Source organism: Oncorhynchus mykiss, chromosome 5 (assembly GCF_013265735.2).
Source record: "Oncorhynchus mykiss isolate Arlee chromosome 5, USDA_OmykA_1.1, whole genome shotgun sequence".
In the NCBI taxonomy this organism is placed as follows: domain Eukaryota; kingdom Metazoa; phylum Chordata; class Actinopteri; order Salmoniformes; family Salmonidae; genus Oncorhynchus; species Oncorhynchus mykiss.
The window spans coordinates 11,443,680-11,461,249 of record NC_048569.1 but is presented as its reverse complement, the minus strand read 5'-3'; the positions used below and the strand labels follow the sequence as shown (position 1 = coordinate 11,461,249).

The window sequence follows — 17,570 nt, the reverse complement described above, 5'->3', positions numbered from 1 at the left end:
AGAGATATCTGATATCTCTTAACAGAGCTATCTGATGTTTTCTTAACAGAAATATCTGATGTTTTCTTAACAGAGATATCTGATGTTTTCTTAACAGAGATTTCTGCACAATTCCCCCTGAATGCTGACTCCCAGGGGACAGAACTCTCATCCCCTTCCATTTAACCCTTGGGTGTAACCACGGTAACCACGTAGGGGTTATTATCCGGGTCATTGGATTAAAAATGGGCACAGCTGAGGTGCACTGACATGATGCCACATCCAGACCAGGGCCCTTATTCATAAAGCGTCTCAGAGTAGGAATGCTGATCTAAGAACAGATCCCCTCTGACCATGTTATCAAATTTATTATGATCTAAAAAGGAAAACTGATCCTAGATCAGCACTCCTACTCTGAGACACTCAGCAAGACCCAAGTCTCTCCACTCCCAGAGGGATGTAGTGTAGAGTTTACAATAATAGTTTTGTATTTCCCCATAGTGCTCAATGACCAATCCAAGATGACTGGTTAGAAAATCCACTCACATGGTTTCCAAGGATTGAACCAGGCCTAACCCCTGCTCAGCTACAGCCAGCAGTATGAATAACAGTATGCTGAATGGTATTCAAAAGGGATACTCATGATTTGGGGCTAGGCTTAGTGGGGAGTGTGAGAGCAACGGAGAGAGGGAAGAAGGGAGATATAAGAAGGGAGAGAGAGCGCGCTTGGGAAAAGCAAGATATTGAGAGAGAAAAGGAGAGAGTGTGCAGACGCATGAGAGATTTCTCTCAACCATTTTTTGGCTAATTCAACCTCAGTCATAGCCCACATGCTAAGCTGGGTAGAAAATGCAAATTGTTCACTGTTTTGCCTTATTAGTTGTCTCTTACTTGATGCTTTCAAATCTCTCCAACTGTAAGCCTCTCAAATCTCTCCAACTGTAATATGGCTAACTGTAGCCATTGAAGGGGTGAGGGGAGAGAATCCGACACAGCCTGTCATGTGAAGTTCTAAACCCAACTGTGTTATGACACAACTATTTCAGTACACCAAATCCACTGCCCCAGGAAGTACTTTTAAGAGAATCCTCCCTGAACTCCCTTCATAATGAGAGTTGGAGAACGGAGGCATCTGAGTGTTCAACTGTCACACAAGAACACTTAATGCCAGCATCGTCGCCACGTAGTGATGACTCAATGTGGATGTCATATTAGATGCGTATAGAAGATAAATTCCCACTGTGTAGTGACATTGTGTTTTAAAGGGATAGTTCACTCAAATTACTAAATGACATGTAGATGATTTGGACATCTCAATGATGTCATCTATAAGAGACGTCATCACACAATCAATATTGGATACTTTAGGATGATTTGGACATGCTAATATCAGTATTATTGACTTGCAGAGCCGGCTCCAGGCATAAGCGACATAAGCGGTCGCTAGGGGGCCCGACAAGTAAAATAATAATTTCAGTAACTCAGTCGGTGTCTCAACTTACTGTTGAGAAATAGAGTAATAGAAAGAATATATGAGGTGGATGTTTGAAATTTGGTTGTGCATCAGCAGTTCTTCTCTTGATCTGTCAGTCACTGACAGGTACTCAATTAGCAATGTCAGCTAACATTTTTTGATTGGTAAGTTAGTCTAGCTGGTTATCTAAACTTGTAGTGATCATAGCCCAATACCGCCCGGGGACCCCCATTGACTTTGTTAGTCACTCTCACTCAGTTATCATTAGCATGGCATAAATCATGGTAAAAGGTGTCTTGCTTAGGACCCTGTCATGCCAAATAGTGTCCCAATGCCAAAAAGTCCCCCCCCACACCCCCTCTTCCCCCTGCGTCACAATGGGATTCAATGAGTTCTAGCTTCTGTTGCTAGCGCTGTTGCTAGAACTTGCAAAATTCTTACCAGATTACGTAATGAACTAAAGTGTCCAGTGCTATGCTGGTTGCTTGGCTGTATTTTTCCTCATAGCGGTCGCGAAGGAAGTTGGACGCGGGCAGTTCTAGTTCTACAGTGCCTTGCGAAAGTATTCGGCCCACTTGAACTTTGCGACCTTTTGCCACATTTCAGGCTTCAAACATAAAGATATAAAACTGTATTTTTTTGTGGAGAATCAACAACAAGTGGGACACAATCATGAAGTGGAACGACATTTATTGGATATTTCAAACTTTTTTAACAAATCAAAAACTGAAAAATTGGGCGTGCAAAATTATTCAGCCCCTTTACTTTCAGTGCAGCAAACTCTCTCCAGAAGTTCAGTGAGGATCTCTGAATGATCCAATGTTGACCTAAATGACTAATGATGATAAATACAATCCACCTGTGTGTAATCAAGTCTCCGTATAAATGCACCTGCACTGTGATAGTCTCAGAGGTCCGTTAAAAGCGCAGAGAGCGTCGTGAAGAACAAGGAACACACCAGGCAGGTCCGAGATACTGTTGTGAAGAAGTTTAAAGCCGGATTTGGATACAAAAAGATTTCCCAAGCTTTAAACATCCCAAGGAGCACTGTGCAAGCGATAATATTGAAATGGAAGGAGTATCAGACCACTGCACCAAGACCTGGCCGTCCCTCTAAACTTTCAGCTCATACAAGGAGAAGACTGATCAGAGATGTAGCCAAGAGGCCCATGATCACTCTGGATGAACTGCAGAGATCTACAGCTGAGGTGGGAGGCTCTGTCCATAGGACAACAATCAGTCGTATATTGCACAAATCTGGCCTTTATGGAAGAGTGGCAAGAAGAAAGCCATTTCTTAAAGATATCCATAAAAAGTGTCATTTAAAGTTTGCCACAAGCCACCTGGGAGACACACCAAACATGTGGAAGAAGGTGCTCTGGTCAGATGAAACCAAAATGTAACTTTTTGGCAACAATGCAAAACGTTATGTTTGGCGTAAAAGCAACACAGCTCATCACCCTGAACACACCATCCCCACTGTCAAACATGGTGGTGGCAGCATCATGGTTTGGGCCTGCTTTTCTTCAGCAGGGACAGGGAAGATGGTTAAAATTGATGGGAAGATGGATGAAGCCAAATACAGGACCATTCTGGAAGAAAACCTGATGGAGTCTGCAAAAGACCTGAGACTGGGACGAAGATTTGTCTTCCAACAAGACAATGATCCAAAACATAAAGCAAAATCTACAATGGAATGGTTCAAAAATAAACATATCCAGGTGTTAGAATGGCCAAGTCAAAGTCCAGACCTGAATCCAATCGAGAATCTGTGGAAAGAACTGAAAACTGCTGTTGACAAATGTTCTCCATCCAACCTCACTGAGCTCGAGCTGTTTTGCAAGGAGGAATGGGAAAACATTTCAGTCTCTCGATGTGCAAAACTGATAGAGACATACCCCCAAGCGACTTACAGCTGTAATCGCAGCAAAAGGTGGCGCTACAAAGGATTAACTTAAGGGGGCTGAATAATTTTGCACGCCCAATTTTTCTGTTTTTGATATGTTAAAAAAGTTTGAAATATCCAATAAATGTCGTTCCACTTCATGATTGTGTCCCACTTGTTGTTGATTCTTCACAAAAAAATACAGTTTTATATCTTTATGTTTGAAGCCTGAAATGTGGCAAAAGGTCGCAAAGTTCAAGGGGGCCGAATACTTTCGCAAGGCACTGTATTTCACCTCATAAGCGCTCACTCAGTCCGCGCAAAATTATTACCTCAGAATTGCTCTCCAAGGATGGTGTTTTTGACAGTGACAACCTGCTGACCATCTGCTGCCTCAGAGGACCAACAAAAATGGAAAGAGAACACTCTTTCTTTACCATATAAGAAAATATTGTTAAATAGGAAGAAATAATTTAAGCCGTTTTTAGATTAACGCTGCTAGCTACTCTACTTATTTACCTCAGCCTGCCTAGTCAGCTAGCCAGTTACAGTAGCTGGCTAGGTAGCCAGCTAGCTAGCCAGATAGTTTTATTTAGCTAACTTAGCTAGCTAACAATTGTGACTGTTATTGTAGCTTTGTGTTTGAATGTAGCTTGCACTTCAATGGCATCCCTCGAGGAGATTTTAATTTATCTTTCCAACCAGGCAAAGTACTATGAAGGAACCCCTGATTTCGACAAGAGGTGCAACATTCAGAGAAATTCACAATTCAGGGTAACGTTAAGCAGTTAACTTCTATTAGATAACTGGATGGATGTACAGCATGTACAACCATTCTTCAACAACTATTTTCCATCTAGCTAGTTAGTTATCTACATGTTGCCATCTATACATGTCTGTCATATTGAGGTATCTAGCTATAAGTTAACCCTGATCAATCAAATGGATAGGTGTAGCAATTATGGTAATTCCAAATTCTCTTAACTAGGTGGCTTCACTAGACAGAGCGAGAGAGGGAGAGAGAGGTAGGAAGAGAGTGGAAGACAGACAGAAAGAGTGAAACAAAAACAGAAAGACAGCCGTACAAATGTACTTAGACTTGAGTATTTCAACAACTCTTCCAACTTGTTAGGCAATTATATGTACCTACGGGGGAAGGATGGCAAGCTACACAGTAGGGGGATTTTTACTAAGGAGGAGAAGGAGGCTGTGCTGGCCCAGATGCATGCTGGCCCTTTCAGAGTGCAGCACACAATTGCCAAAATCAACCTACACTTCTTCTGATGGGGAATTGTCAAGGAGGTGGACAGATGGGTAAGTGAAATAACCTTTTGTTTATCAATCGTATTCTATTATATCTGAAATGATTAGGATTTCAATGAATGTCATATCAAAGAGCACACAATGTTTCAATTGGTCCCTTTTTGCTTCAAGGTCAGAACCCTGTCTAGCCTGCCAGAAATTTGAGAAGACAGAGTTTGTGGTGCCAGAGTTGAAGCCCATAAAAGTTGTTTCACCATGGCACATGATCATTAAGTATCCCAATTCAAATTTTGCCTTGATAAGTTGTTATGTAATGGTTGCTTCCTTTGATCACAGCGGAGTTCAATATTATTGAATGTGTGTTTTCAGTATCCATACAAATGTGAAAATATGCATACTGTATGACACAGATACAGGTAAGAATAAAGTAATCTTCTCACTAACACTTTAAATGTTAGGGGTGGACCTCATCGGACCCTTCACAAAATCCAGGAATGGCAACAGCTGGTGTCTGACGGTGACCGATCACTTTACCAAGTGGCTGAAGGCAATACCCATTAAGGTCAGTAAAGGAAGAGCTTAACTATAAATTCCCTTCTGTAACTTATCAAAAAGGGCACTTGGAACCAAAAATGTATTTTAGTTTTGTATGATACCCATCAAGGACGAGACTGGTGAGGCCACCTCCAAGGCGATGTTGGACATCTTCAACACCAACGCTTCTCCTGAGGTCATCTTGAGTGACCGAGGTCATGAACACTGGAACAAGGTACGGATGTTATAGGTTATATTCGGTCACCAATGGTTTGTTCTATTTTTTTTTTTTTTACAATTTGTTTTTGTTTTTCCATGGTACATAATCAGACATATTTCAATATCTTTCATTGTCAATAGATATCGCTTTCCTACCCCCTCCTCCAGGTTTGGTGAATGGACCAACCAGACCCTCAAAACTGCCATGGGAAAGTCCCTTGATTGGTACCAGGAAGGTTGGGAGAACAACCTGATGGTAATTCTCTTTGCACACAACAGCAGCATCCAGGCCTCCACAGAGAATGGATGGGTGCCGCAGGTGTTGACTGAGGTAAACAATACAATTGTATATACACTTATTGTATATATTGTAGTCTTTCAAATTTGTTATTGACTTAGTGGTGTTGTTTCTCTATTGCTATTGTTGTATAACGTACTGTCGTGGAATAGCTGATCAAAGGTAAGAGAAACTGCAGATTCTTTCAAACAACACTTTATCAGAAGATTTGCAAAAATGGAGAATCAACTACCCACTCAACAGTGCATAGTTGAAAAACTCCATGAACCGTGACAGTTCAACGCTTTTATAGAGAAAATACATACAACCCCTTTCTGTATATGTGGCAGTCAGCAGATAGTGTGTAAAAGGTAATGCATTGTCTGTGTAAACTCAAGATAGCACAAGGTTGATAGCCTGAGGGCTCAACCATCTAACTGCATTCACAACAACACTATATTGTACTCCTTTCTGCAAGGTTCCATACATGTGACTTTCTGTTGATAGTAAACCCACAGGATTTCACATGCTGTGGTTGCACCCAAACGTCTCTTAGCTGTAAGCCTAGTCTTATGACTATGTCACACCAAGACACGTTTGTATCAGGTTAGAAAAAACACTAGCATATAACAAGAGACTATTCTTTAAGCAGTAAAACATAGCCTGACTAATTATGTAATTTTCCACAACATTTCCTCCCTTTTGAGACTAAGTCTCAACATAATAGAACATTACTTACCAGTATTTCCATTAAACAAGCATTAACATGAGGGAAAAGAAAATACTTTCTTACATTACAATTGTAAATTACCTCCAATGTCATTGAGTTTCAACCCTTCATATAGTGCAATTCATTCTCAGAAAGGGGAAAGGGACATATGAATTCAAACATCAGTACATACTTTATCACCACACACAAGGCAATAACTTCGTTGAGACTGTCCATATTGCCACAGGGTCACCATGACGGTAGGCCCTTTCCTCTACCTTGGGAGCACCATTTACATAACCCCCGCAGTGAGCATGGCCTATGGACACGCTGCACCATTAACTCAATATTTTTACCTCGGTGTTATGGATTATCATAGTCTTCATCAGACATGTAATCAGGAATAGGAAATAAATCAGGTAAATAGGGTTCTGAGGCGTCTCCTTCAGCGGTCAGAAATGGCATGGCAAGAATAGTCTCCATGGCTTTGCTGCACAATTTTTTAACACAAGTTATAATCAGAATTATTGTAAAAAAAAAGGACTAAGCCATAAATCAACCAATGAAATATTGTAGCTCCCATAACACCAAATAATGACTGAACCCATCCAAACGGATTCCAATCACCGCTGAGCTCTTTCAGATGTTCAACTAAAAGTTACCCTCACCCTGGGGTAGGAATGTACAGCAATGGTCACCTATCATTTGGCACACACTTATGCAAACATTCTGTCCCCGTTTGGACTTACAAATACATTTTGCACAATGAATCATTCTATCTAATTCATAACACATTAGTCCCTACTGCTAGTCCATTTACATAGTTATAAACATACTAAAACATAATCAAGTCATTTGTACTGTATCATCCAGAAAGCCATATGTATTGATGTCCTTTAACATTAGAATTCTAATAACACGGTAAAATAAAAACCTTACTATCAATGTTATTCAACCCAAATTCAGTGCTCCACGTTGAGTCTATTACTCAAATTCAAGACCATCAACTTGGCACACACCAATACAGTTAGAATATAAATATAAAAACGGGATCATATATAGACAGTTTGTACTACTTATTACCAGTATTAACTTTTTATTATTACAGCCCCTGTTTATCCCTGTCTTGCACTGTTGTGAGTGACATGTTAATGACAGATCGGTATCTCAATGCATTCTTAGTCTAAATAACTATACATTTAGCATGGTGTAAATCTCCTCAATCAACCTGATACCCCAAAAATAACAATTTTAGACGTTTTAGAAGTTAATAATATTAATCCAAAGTTATTATGAAGTTATTACCAAGTTATTACTTCGGACCAATATTATTAACACAAATCTCTAAAACAAATGTCAAAGAGAATTACAACACATTCTGTTGAAACAATTTTTCCAAATTGTTATACTCCCCTTATCACACTGGCAACCTCATCGCAGAATCATAGGATCAGGAAATTATTCAGATCATCCAGCAGACCCAATCTGGTGAGATTTATCTAAACAAAACAGAACAAACAACACAACAATACACTCCTTCATATATCACTCAATACATACCTACATATCACTCAAGGTGTGTAAACTTCAATCCGAAAACCTCAAGAATGGTAATTCCCCCATTTTGACACATGATTGACATTGTGACTGTGTAAAAAACAACAACACTACAGGTTAAGAATTAAAACAAAAAAATTTAAATAACAAAATCGAATTAGAATCACTACCCATAATAACTCCATAAAGAAAGAAAATTATACCCACAACCTGATTCAAGCAATAGAAAAATAGACTAGAGACAATTCTGTCCTTCTCGTGGTCTGATTTCACACATATAACTATTAATTATAAACTTCTCTGTAATTATCAGTATTATAAATTACCTTAAATTCAATATTACAAATTACCTTAAATCATCAACCAACAATCTCTCTGCTTTCCAGTGAGGGTGATCAAACCACACTAGAAAGTCAGGACAGAGGTCAGAGGTCATTCAAACCCTTCAAATATGTGTTTCTTTCTGTATTAGATTAATTATTTAAAAACAGTCAAACATGTCATACATTTTATACATGTCATACATTTCATATTCAAGGGTACAGTTTCTTCAGTACATTCCGTATCAAAATAGTACACATGTTCAATTAAAACTCAGAAAATATAACTTCGGAAAATTCAATTTGTGTACCTCTTTCAAGATACCTCGGCTCTAACCCGACTCTAACTCAGCTCTAATTCACTGGTGTTACCTAAACTACAAAACTCAGCAACAATAACCAGAAACTGTCAAAGAACGTTTCCGATTGAACTATTCAGACCTCTGCTTCAAATGTCCCACTGCGCCTGTTACAGCCTGATATAGCGCGGTGAGACAAGGATATCCCTACCGGCCAAACCCTCCCTAACCCGGACGACGCTAGGCCAATTGTGCATCGCCCCATGGACCTCCCGGACAGAGCCTGGGCTCGAACCCAGAGTCTCTGATGGCACAGCTGGCACTGCGGCACTGCGGCACTGATCCGTATGGGCTATTTTATTTAAATGTATTAACCGGACTGAGAAAATCCCATAAGCATTTATAGTTTCATTGATTAGGGTAAGTGAATTCCCCATACTTTCCTGTCATAAATTTAACAAATATTGCCCAACTATCACATATGAAGGTAAGACCCGGGTGCAGACAATGTCAAAGTAACAAAAGTTTATTAATTCGAACACAGGCAGTCAAAGGTACAGGACAGCAGACAGGCTCAGAGTCAGGTCAGGCAGAGGTCGGTAATCCAGAGTAGAGGGGCAAAGGTACAGGACGGCAGACAGGCTCAGAGTCAGGTCAGGCAGAAGTCGGTAATCCAGAGTAGAGGGGCAAAGGTACACGGCGGCAAGCAGGCTCAGAGTCAGGTCAGGCAGAGGTCGGTAATCCAGAGTAGAGGGGCAAAGGTACAGGACGGCAAGCAGGCTCAGAGTCAGGTCAGGCAGAGGTCGGTAATCCAGAGTAGAGGGGCAAAGGTACAGGACGGCAGACAGGCTCAGGGTCAGGACAGGCAGAGGTCAATAATCCAGTAAGGTGGGGTAAGGTACAAAACGGCAGGCATGCTCAGGGTCAGGTGTGGGCAGAACGGTCAAAACCGGGAAGACTAAAAAACAGGCACTATAGACAGGACAGGAGCAAGGGGGGAAACGCTGGTAGGTATGAATGAACAAAACAAACTGGCAGCGCACAAACAGAGAACACAGGTATAAATACATGGGATAATGGGGAAGCTGGACGACACCTGGATGGGGGTGGGGACAATCACAAAGACCTGTGAAACAGATCAGGGTGTGACACTCTAAACTCACTTTTCGAATGACGAATGGCCCCACACACTGCGCTTCGGTAGATTTCCGCTACGGCCGCAATTTCCATGCTGATAACAGGTTTCAAAGCTGCCATCAAAGCAGATGTACACATTCAATCAATATACTCACATACCCAAGCTGTGTTCAAATGCAGATACTAATATACTATATACTATATGCTTAATGAGTATATACTTCATACTATATACTATTAGTTCATTTTAGTATATTGCAACCAAATGGTAACCTTGATTTTGAGCTTTGCATGTGTACCAAAAGTTGATGCTGTTGCTATGCGGCCTCTTGCTAGCTTGTTAGAATAACAAATAATAGTTTGACATTTACTACTTTGTGTGCTTTGGAAATTCAGACTGTTTAGAGCACACACTGCCCTCTCTGGCCAAGGAGCAGGGTTGATCCAAGCTCTCTGACTTCACAAAAGCAGTCAAGCACCCAAGCTAACTTGCTAAAGTTGGCTAGCTTGCTTGCTACTTCCAGACACAAATAAGAGAACACATCCTCACTTTGACCATTTACCCACCCTAGCAGAGCTGGTTAGGCTTTTTTCATGTTATATACCATTTAGATAAGCTAAGAATGATGTGAATAATCATGTCAATAAACGTTGGATAGCATAGCTAATATACTGACAAGTTCGATATATTAGTAGCCAACTAACGTTAGGTAGCTAGCTAACAGTTATTACCGGTACATACTGCTGTAATGATATGCTATGCGGTTCATAGTGTAACTAAAAAATTGCCATAATTAGTTAAAGCAAAGAATTTGAATCCACTCTCGCATATTTCCAGTCAGCAGGGAGATGCTGCCCAATTTTATCCATGGTTGGATTTTTTCATATTCAAGCCAAATTGGTAGAATATCTTTGTGCTTCCTTTCCTATGGTTTTGCTATAGTTTACCTCTTCCTGACCGTGGCCAAAGAGTTTAGATTTACTCATTCACCGCTCTAAAATATGCCAATTAAACTATTATCTAAAGTAGTGATACCCACTTCCCTGGAGAGTAGTTATGGTATGTGCCTAATTGGTAATGGTTTTAATACCTTGTAATCGAACCAATACTGGAACATCTGCCAATTTACTACTGGAGAATATGTGTTCCTTTATTCGATCACACAGTGCAGCCAGTCGTGCTGATAGCGTCCATCGTGCGTCCATAATGTAAATCTCTGGTCAATACACACACCCAGGAAACAAAAACAAACACAAAACAAACAGTATTTGGTTAGGAACGTCTACCTTTCTTATAATTTGAAAATAGTATTTCTCCTCCATCAAAATGTTTTTTGCACTATGTAATTATAAATCTTGTATCCACAAGGTAGTTCCTCCTATGCACATTTCCGTGTAGGGTTTACATTTATAGCTGGTTTCCCAATCATAACCAACTGTTTTACAAGTACACTGATTAATACATTTGATTTTACAATGTTTATATATATTTTTTTACACATTCTTTTTCTTTAAATTTGTTTATATTTTTTTATCTGCAGGAATATGTTTTATATCTCAGGATTGTGCCCTGGAATCACATAACTCGTAACCGTGTCATATCATCCCATGTCTGCTTCTCTGTTTCAACAGAGAAACACAACCACGGTCGCTAACCAGGATACTTCTGCTTCAAAGAAAGATCCCAATCTGAGATGTCCCCTGCTCCTACAGGGTCACCCTGCTTCAACAGGATGGTTGCCCTAGAATTACCCCTATACAGAAATAACTCTGCTACAACAAAGTTTCTAACTAGGGGTGTCTTTGCTTCAACAAAGACAATGTGCACAACAGGATTTTCTATGATGTGGAAAAGGTCATTTGTTGTCTGTGTAAACTTAAAATGGCACAAGGTTGATAGCCCGAGGGCTCAACCGTCTAACTGCATTCACAACAACACTATATTGTACTCCTTTCTGCAAGGTTCCATACAAGTGACTTCCTGTTGATAGTAAACCCACAGGATTTCACATGCTGCGGTTGCACCCAAACGTCTCTTAGCTGTAAGGACAGTCTTATGACTATGTCACACCAAGACACGTTTGTATCAGGTTACAAAAAACACTAGCATATAACAAGAGACTATACTTTAAGCAGTAAAACACGGGATAGCATTTTCCGCGACAGTACTTTCAGATCACTGAAACTCCACCTGAGGTGGTGGAAGTTGTTGAACCAGATCAGAACGCCTTCGAGGACCCCCTTCAGGCACGGACTGAGGAGGTGGAGGTTTTTGACCAGGTAAAAATGATTATCTGCTGTAAATGTATGTTCTGGCCCTCCAAGAGATATGTAAGAAATGTATTTGTAATATGAAATATAATTGCATTTATTCCTGTTATCAGTCAAGGTGAGACTGAACATGGACAAGGCGCAGGAGAAACAGAAGGAGAGCTACCGGAGAAGAATCAAGAAGGGGACCAAGTGCTACGACATTCGGGCAAATGACTTGGTTTGGAAGAAGGATGAAAGGAAGGCGAGACCTGGGAAACCTTGCTGCTCTTTCACCTCCTAGCTGAGGTCACCATCTGTTAAAGTTAATATAAAATAAATCTCAGATAATAACTATTTGCATTTGCACACAAAATAACCTGTTAGTTAGTTTTAGTTTCCCTAACACTGATATGTTTCTCTTTGTCTTCCTAGGGTTACCTCAGTGGAAGCAAGTGAAAACACTGACACCCTACACTTCAGTGAAGCCCAAAGTATGTTAAGCTATGGTTGACATTTAAGAAAGCAAGAAATTGTAGTTATGCTGAGCTTACAAAAATGTACCTCTTCAATTAACCTATCCACATGACTTTAGGACTAGCAACTGTCAAATCAAATTGTATTTGTCGCATGCTCCAAATTCAACAGGTGTAGGTAGACCTTACCATGAAATGTTTACTTTACAAGCCCTTAACCGATAATGCAGTTCAAGAAATAGAGTTAATAAAATATTTACTAAATAAACTAAAGTACATTTTTAAAATTAAATTAAAAAGCAACTCAAGGAAATGACATAACAATAACGAGGCTGTATACAGGGGGTACCGGTACCGAGTCAATGTGCGGGGGTTCAGGTTAGTCGAGGTAACTTGTAAAGTAGGAGTAATCCCATCCACCAGAACCAGTGAATTCGGTTCAGTCTGATTCTCTGTGCTCTGAGTCAGAGGGGGACCAGCAAGAGGCTGTACCTTCCAAATGTGTTGAAAAGTACATACAGTTGAAGTCGGAAGTTTACATACAACTTAGCCAAATACGGATCACCACTTTATTTTAAGAATGTGAAATGTCAGAATAACAGTAGAGTGATTTATTTCCGCTTTTTTTTCTTTCATCACATTCCCAGTAGGTCAGAAGTTTACATACAATCAATTACTATTTGGTAGCATTGCCTTTAAATTGTTTAACTTAGGTCAAATGTTTCGGGTAGCCTTTCACAAGCTTCCCACAATAAGTTGGGTGAATTTTGGCCTATTCCTCCTGACAGAGCTGGTGTAACTGAATCAGGTTTGTAGGCCTCCTTGCTCGCACACGCTTTTTCAGTTCTGCCCACACATTTTCTATAGGATTGAGGTCAGGGCTTTGTGATGGCCACTCCAATACCTTGACTTTGTTGTCCTTAAGCCACTTTGCCACAACTTTGGAAGTATGTTTGGGGTCATTGTCCATTTGGAAGACCCATTTGCAACCAAGCTTTAACTTCCTGACTGATGTCTTGAGATGTTGCTTCAATATATGCACGTAATTGTCTTGCCTCATGATGCCATCTATTTTGTGAAGTGCACCAGTCCCTCCTGCAGCAAAGCACCCCCACAACATGATGCTTCCTCCCCCGTGCTTCACGGTTGGGATGGTGTTCTTCAGCTTGCAAGCCTCCCCCTTTTTCCTCCAAACATAACTGGTCATTATGGCCAAACAGTTCTATTTTTGTTTCATCAGACCAGAGGACATTTCTCCATAAAGTACAATCGTTGTCCCCTTGTGCAGTTGCAAACCGTAGTCTGGCTTTTTATGGCTGTTTTGGAGCAGTGGCTTCTTCCTTGCTAAGCGGCCTTTCAGGTTATGTCGATATAGGACTCGTTTTACTGTGGATATAGATACTTTTGTACCTATTTCCTCTTGCATCTTCACAAGGTCCTATGCTGTTGTTCTGGGATTGATTTCCACTTTTTGCACCAAAGTACGTTCATCTCTAAGAGACAGAACGCATCTCCTTCCTGAGAGGTATGACGGCTGCATGGTCCCATGGTACCTTCAGGCGTTTGGAAATTGCTCCCAAGGATGAACCAGACTTTTGGAGGTCTCCAATTTCTTTTCTGAGGTCTTGGCTGATTTCTTTTGATTTTCCCATGATGTCATGCAAAGAGGCACTGAGTTTTAAGGTAGGCCTTGAAATACATCCACAGGTACACCTCCAATTGACACAAATTAAGTATTTTTGTTAAACAGAAAACCCAAACATATGGCAGCAGATCCACAAGGTCTGCCATGAGAGGTGACTGTATAGTTCCCTTAAGGAAAAGCACCTTTAGTAAATCCGCTTTCTCTGTGAGAGCTTCCCATGTCTGGAATACACTGCCATCAGACACACATAACTGCACCACATATCACACTTTCACAAAATGCATGAAGACATGGCTAAAGGTCAATCAGGTTTGTGAACATGGTCCCTAGCTGTGTGTTGCCGCTTTCCATGTTATCTGTTGTCTGTAGCTTGTGAGGTGTGGAAACACTTTGTTGCTTTTATGAATGTTGTCTTGCTGCTTTTTGTTCTATGTTGCTCTGTCTGTATGCTATGTCCCGCTTGTCCTATGTTGCTCTGCGTGTGCTCTCTACTAATGATTGTATATATTGTAATTGTTTTTAATAACTTGCCCAGGCACTGCGGTTGAAAATGAGCCGGCTGGCTAAAACCGGCACTTTTACTGAAACGTTGATTAATGTGCAATGTCCCTGTAAAAATAAACTCAAACTCAATTAGCCTATCAGAAGCTTCTAAAGCCATGACATAATTTTCTGGAATTTTCCAAGCTGTTTAAAGGCAGTGTCAACTTAGTGTATGTAAACCCACTGGAATTGTGATGCAGTGAATTATAAGTGAAATTATCTGTCTGTAAACAATTGTTGGAAAAATGACATGTGTCATGCACATCCTAACTGACTTGCCAAAAATATACTTTGTTAACAAGAAATTTGTGGAGTGGTTGAAAAAACAAGTTTTAATGACTCCAACCTAAGTGTATGTAAACTTCCCTCTTCAACTGTATCTCCCTTTTATAACACTGCACTAATCCATCAAATTTTCTCACTGTAAAGTGTAACCTGTGTGTTTGCTTGTTTACGTCCCTGTCTCCTACCCTGTCCCCTCTAACTCTGCTCCTGTTCTCCAGGACCTGTTAACTCTGCTCCTGTTCTCCAGGACCTGTTAACTCTGCTCCTGTTCTCCAGGACCTGTTAACTCTGCTCCTGTTCTCCAGGACCTAGAGGTTCTGCCCAACACCCAGATGTGGATCCACCTGATGTTCTCCATTACCAAACACCCTCCAACTTTCCATTACATCATCTACAGCTACTGTTATTGTCATGTTGTCATTATCTGCTAAGAAAGTTTACTGGGCTCATAATATGTGAGATACACGGATTAACTAAAAACACTAGCACTGCAAACACTCAGAACAAAGAGAGCAGCAGTGCCTGGTCTTTGCAGTCTCCCTCTTCAAGTCCCCCTTCTGGGACTGGCTGCCTGTTGAGAAGTGACAGGCAGAATCTCCCACCCACACAGCAACCACCTCCTCTTTATTCCACACACCAGAATTCAGTATTTTAGTCTATGAATGCCATGTGAGTGTACAAAAAATCAGTGAAAATAAGTTAATGACACAACTATACCAAAAACTATGGAAGTTTATGTATTCAAATCTTAAATATTGGTGTTTCACAAGGTGTTCGTTATTGTAAATTGAAAGGTATCCTATTTCTTCCACATTATTCATTGTTGTACCCTAGAACCTACAATAAATGCATATATATTCAACCACAAGGATGTACTAATGAGCTATGCGATATACAAAAATATATATATCATAATAGAGGACTACTGAAATTCTATTATTTCAGTGTAGATAAGGGAAGGGCAGGTTGAAATTAAAACATGGCAGCCAGACAAGCCAGTGTATGAATCAAATGGATTTGCATATGAATGGAGTGGAAATTATCTGGTTTTGGGATCTGTAACTTTAATGTGTCAAGCGGATTACACGTTTTCTTTGCCATTTCCGAAACGTAGTAACGTTTAAGATATGGATTTCATGTTGTAATGTTAACAAGGTACCTAAAAGTAGTTAAAAGTGATATTTTCATATTTTCATTTTATTAGCTTAACAAAACTTGTTTAAACAGCAACATTGTCACGGAAATCAGCCTTGTTTGCATAGTGATGATGAAAAGAACGTCATTTAGACTATAATGATCTCCAAGATTCTAATCATTATGTCATCACACCGTTGATATCGCAATGGACGCTAATAGCTAACTGAATCCCATTGTGACGCAGAGGAGGACACTTTTTGGCCCGGGGGGACATTATTTGGCATGACAGCCCCGAAAAGGCTAGAGCCGTTGACTTGCATTGTTGACTTGCGCTGGGTTTGTGCCACACTTGCTAAAAAAGTTTAGAAACACTGTCCAAGTAAACAAAACCAAACAATGGATTGCTGCTGGAATTTTGGATAATGGTAATTGGCCAGACAAATGACTGCAGTCTCTGCAATAACCGTTGGAATAGCAAAAAACTAAAACAAAATAAAAACTTTTTTTTTTACACACATTTTCTCCTCTCCTGGCTACATGTGTTATATGTGCTTTTGCTGCATTGTGGGGGGTGGGGGTGGGGGGGTTGTCTAGGCAACCGAAACTTGTTTGCTCCAATATCTTGCTTGTTTCAGCAAGGAGTGACAAACTTTCATCACGTTAAGAGTCCATGTTAACACAAAAACGAACTCAACCCTCGTTGCACCGTGACGGTCTTCATCCATAACCGTCGGTTACATGGTTATACTGTAACTATGCAAGCCCTAATGGATAGGTGAAATATTGTGGAAATTCTAACTGACCGTTGGTTTCATGTATTGGCTCACTCAGGAAAGGAGACAAAGAAAGTAAATGACATAAGTATTGGGATTGGGGAAGACTCCTTGGCATTTCTAAAACCATTGGAGAGAAGGCTGCTATTTGAAGACTTTCTGATATAAATGCTAAAGTCTCCTTCGCGTCAATGAACTCATGGCTTAACTGTGAGAAAAGCTCCACACGGTTTACAGAGTTGGTTTTTTAATAATCCAAATACATGGCAACAAACACTTTTTAGAGTGCTAAATAAGGAATAGTGTTCTTCTGGTCCCCAAAAAATATCTATATTTGCACACAGTGCAACACTATAGCAATGCAATCCATCATAATCGCATTGACCCAATGGACTCAGCAAAAAAAATTAACTATGAGTTTCTAGTAATTGATAATTGGGTAAAACAACAGACTTGTTCAGTCCTATGATTAAGTCCCAAATGGCACCCTAATCCCTATCTAGTTGCCTACCTTTGACCAGGGCCCTTAGGCCAAAGGAAGTGCACTATATTTGGAATATGGTACCATCAGGGACAGAATCAATGAACCAAGAGAAAGGGAAGAGCGTTGAGTATTGATTAAGTCCAATTATGAGTTTCATAACAAGAAATGTAAATGCTAAGTCATCTTTTTCTCTCTTCAACACACAACCTCTTCCCCTCCTTCTTTTCTAATTTATCTGTCTGTCAGTCTTAATATGAACCCACCCTGTGGATGGTTTCTCTACCTCCACCCACTTCTCTCACTCTCCATCTTTACCTTTTCGCT

At 40.3% G+C, this 17,570-nt stretch overlaps 1 protein-coding gene and 1 long non-coding RNA gene across 4 annotated transcripts in view; both read left to right on the top strand.

The window, feature by feature from the left end:
* LOC110523189 (ras-related protein Rab-3C) overlaps positions 1–17,570 on the top strand; it is a 64,549-nt gene that overhangs the window by 36,952 nt on the left and 10,027 nt on the right. The gene's annotated exons all lie outside the window — the stretch shown is intronic.
* Positions 3,591–16,514, top strand: LOC110523190. 3 transcript variants are annotated; one of them, XR_005051638.1, is made up of 7 exons: positions 3,591–5,163; positions 5,266–5,370; positions 5,523–5,685; positions 11,286–11,933; positions 12,038–12,228; positions 12,339–12,397; positions 15,071–16,514. It is a non-coding gene; the product is annotated as an uncharacterized LOC110523190 (long non-coding RNA). The 3 variants fall into 3 exon arrangements; XR_005051639.1 differs by having other exon boundaries at positions 5,245–5,370; positions 15,129–16,514; XR_002473411.2 differs by having other exon boundaries at positions 5,245–5,370.